This window comes from Drosophila elegans, unplaced genomic scaffold (assembly GCF_018152505.1).
Source record: "Drosophila elegans isolate 14027-0461.03 unplaced genomic scaffold, ASM1815250v1 contig_208, whole genome shotgun sequence".
NCBI classification, from domain to species: domain Eukaryota; kingdom Metazoa; phylum Arthropoda; class Insecta; order Diptera; family Drosophilidae; genus Drosophila; species Drosophila elegans.
In genome coordinates, this window is record NW_024545578.1 from 4,187,162 (window position 1) to 4,191,603 (window position 4,442).

A 4,442-nucleotide genomic window follows, 5' to 3' on the forward strand; every position below is an offset into this window, starting at 1 on the left:
TTTAATTTATGTAGTTGAAAGGCTGTAGTAGTGGTGTTTGCCGTCGAAGGAGGGAAATTCTACTATGTTTCCTTTATTTTTTGTTTCTGTGATATAAACCAGTAAATCCTAGTAAAACGAGTGAAGTATTCAATTGGCAAGCTAATAATTTTAAGAAAACTATTCATTTGATACTTTAAAGCCTAAATTGATTTTGGGACAGAATTATATCAATCTTATACAAGTGCAAATAGAACATAATTTATCTACGGTTGTCACTTTATTCTTTTTTATCCCCACTTGAGCTCAAAAATCTATGAAAACTCTTAGGAAAAGGTAAAAAGAACCGATTTAGATAACATTTCTAAAATAGTTGCTGGCTAATCCTGTTAGTTGGCATACGTTTTCGTAATAATTTTAGTGGCAGAGTGACTTGCTTGTAGGGTTCACCGTAGCGTATAATTGTCGGGGTCACCAATTTTGATGACTTTTCCGCTCCAGGCTTTTTGAACCCGTCCAAAAGATAAATAAGCCAAGTGGCCAGCTCTGGAAAGAGTCAGCCGCGTTACTGGAGTGTAACTTTGCCTAATGAAATTATGAGGCATTTCTCAGCTTTTTGGCCTGTTACCTTTATTTTTCTTTAATTTCTATTTTTTTATTTTTTTGGCAAGATGTCTGTTCTGTGGCCGGTCAAATTAACGCGATGGGGCTGGGAAAGCAAAAACACTCGGAAAGAGGTTAAAATTCTGAGCGAACTATGACTATAACAGTTGGATTGCCATTCCGGCGAGAAGAACTCCCAGTTCCCAGCTCGGCTCCCAGGCCGAAGCCAACCCAGAAGCAATTAAAACGCGTTTTCGCAATTAAATGACTATGCTATTTTTATTTCCCCCCCTTTGGCTTTTTCCGTTTTTTTTTTGTTCACTGTTGGCTTTTTAGTTGAACAAAAGTTTATGTCAAAAATGTAAATCAGAGAGAAGAGAAGAGGGGGGCGGTGGCTGGCTGGCAAACGGAATGACTTTTGGTAATTAGACTTCTTGACTTGGGCCCAAGTTTTCGAGATCCAAAAAGGGTGTTTGGGAAACTGTTTCCAATTAAAAGCGGGTGGAGTTGGACTAGGGGAAATAAAGGGGAAAATAAATACAGAATACGAAATTGTAATAACTTTATATCGCAGCTCGGCGGTAGGTTGTTTGTTTTCTGGAGCAGCACAATTGTTGTCAACTCAACTGTTTCGCCAGCGAAGCCATGACGCTGCACTTTTCTCTCCGGTCGCTCATCTGCCACATACTATATGTACTAGTACCGAGTGTAGGGGGAAAAAGCATCATTATCATTTCTGGAACGCGACATTAACATTAAGTTGGCTCCAAGACGCGATGTTGATGCAACTGCCAAGCGTAACGAACACGCTTACAACAAGCCGCCACCGCCAGTAAGCTCAACTAACAACTAACAACGAAAAAAGAACAACGAACACCAAACACCACAATCATCATTAGTGGTGTTAGTACAGCGTTTTATGTCTGTGCAATACTCCTGCTCCATAGAGCAGCATTCGGCGATATAGTATATAATCATCTGGAGCAGTACTCTACTCCAGCTCAAGCTCCAACTCCATACGACATCTTGGCCCGTGGTCACACCTCGCTTCTTCCCGATTCCATCATCATCATGTCCCGACTTAATTGGGTTTTTCACTGAACAATTCTATCAATGCTTACCTCGTGTGTACTTTGCAGATAGTCCAGGTGCACAATGTATATAGACACCTATTAGGGGCACGCTTCAATGCCTAGGAATTGCATGTTCTTAGTCTCTGTATCAGGTATCAGGAAAGGGGTTTTTCATTTTCCTAGGAAAGTATTATTCTCGCATGTTTGTGCTGAGGAATAGCCGTTTACCGCCCCTCTTTTATTTTTTCAGCATTTATAGGGTTTTGAAGTCCATTAACACCGACCAAAGACTTTCAAAAGTTTAATTAATATTCTTTTGAATCTTTATTGTACTTACATTTTTTTGCGAAATCTCAACAGCACTTGTTTGTAAAGTTATTCAATTACTATACGATTAAAAGTAGTTGAGTTAGTTAGCTCTTAATTTTTTGAAATCTTAAAAAGATAAACAAAAAAAAACTATGTACCTTAAGTTTTGGTTATAAGTCATATTTAACGAATTTAATTCCATTAGCACCGACCAAACAGTTTCAAAAGTTTAAGAAATATAAATTTTGATAAATTTTGCGAAAGTTCAACAGTTCATCTTATTTGTAAAGTTGCTGAATAACTGAACATTCTTAGTAATTAAATAAGAAATACGTTTTAATTAAACAATTTTAAAATTTCTGAGTTTTTGTATAAGGTAATGTTTTCATATTCTATAGAAACATTAAACATTTTGAAACATGCTAATAAGTTTCGGATATAAGTAAACTTTAAGTAGCCACGTACAAGTTTTTAAGTTGTGTAATTTTTTTGCATTATTTATTTATTTCTTTCACCAACGGTGTTTATTTCTTAACTGACTAATTGTATATATTAAACATTATTCTTACATTAATCTACTTAAAAAATCCATAAACCTATGCTTTAGTTGAGTTTTTTTTTGAGAAATATAAATTCCATTCTCTGTTATAATATAAACATTAAAGGAAACGTTGTTTCAAATGTGTTTCAAATAACACAGATCTACAAGACAAATCCAGTTGTTGGCTAATTATGCATTGCACTATTCCTAATCCTCACACCATCTCATCTTGCTTCCTCCTAAGTCAATTTCCTTATAAAACCCATCACTGACATAACTGTTAATGCACTTCCTTCTTGTTATTGGGCTACCCTACACTACCCTACGTGCTACTGTTAAGTGAAACACCAAGACACCGATTTCGTTGTTATTCGTGGAAGTAAATTGAGATGTCAACTTTGGTGCGGTGGTGATGATCGGGTGGAGGATGGAGGATCCGATGAGCAAACACCGATAAGAGGTCTTTAATATGCCCAATACCAGATAGGCCACCAGATACGATGCCGATACCGATACCGATACGGAACCGAAGATGATGCAAAACGTGGCCAACCGGCGAGATTTACGATGGAAAGTGTGAGAATAGGAGACGCGACAAATGACACGGAGCAGCGAGAACAGTTAGAGGTCCGAGATCGAGATGGGCAATGACTAGATCATTATCTGGACGACCCCCACCTACTGCCACTCTCCACTTTTCGGTCATCAGTGAGCCGTGAAATATGATCAAAATATTTATGCCCCGGCCGCAATTATGAGCCAGAGAAAACAGGGAGAAACATTAAAAAACAAGAAAGAAAGCAAACTTCGGCAAGCCGAAGTTCATATACCCTTGCAGCTATTGCAAGAATTTAACATTTTTGAAAACATTAAAATTATGATTTACTGCGTATATGTTTAAAAACATTAAAGCTATGATGATTAGCAGCTCAATTATTTGATAGTTATTTTATATATTTTTATTATTTCTATGAGAGCTATATGATATAGTCGTCCGATTTTGATAAAATTTAAACCATAATTCTGAAATAATTAAACATTGCTATAAGTCGAAGAACTGAACAAAAAATTAAAAAACAGAAAAGTTATAATTTTTTTCATTTATTTTTCCGATTGTTCCTATGGGAGCTATATGCTATAGTCGTCCGATTTTGATATAATTTAAACCGTAAATCGAAAATATTTAACCATTACTAAATGTCGAAGACCTAAACAAAAAATTAAAAAACAGCAAAGTTGTAATTTTTTTCATTTATTTTTCCGATTGTTCCTATGGGAGCTATATGCTATAGTCGTCCGATTTTGATGAAATTTAAATCGTAAATCAGAAATATTGAACCATTACTATATGCCGAAGAACTAAACAAAAAATTAAAAAACAGCAAAGATATAATTTTTTTTCATTTATTTTTCCGATTGTTCCTATTGGAGCTATATGCTATAGTCGTCCGATCCGGCTCGTTCCGACTTATATACTACCTGCAATAGAAAGACAACTTTTGGGAAAGTTTCATGCAGATAGCTTTAAAACTGAGAGACTAGTTTGCATATAAACGGACGGACAGACGGACAGACGGACAGACGGACAGACGGACGGACAGACGGACATGGCTAGATCGACTCTACTAGTGATGCTGATCAAGAATATATATACTTTATAGGGTCGGAGATGTCTCCTTCACTGCGTTGCAAACTTCTGACTGAAATTATAATACCCTCTGCAAGGGTATAAAAAACGAGGAATCTCGGCGTCCAGAGACAATGGAAGAGGCCCTCAGGTTTGGGTTCGGTTACCTGCTGCTCACCAGTCCAAATGTGTATTCATTTTATGACTCTATTTTTTGTGTGTTCTCGCCATCGAAAATTGTTTTTTACGATCCGGTGTTCGGAAGTGCAACGAAATTGCAATAAACAATCCAGTTTGATTTGCCTTGATT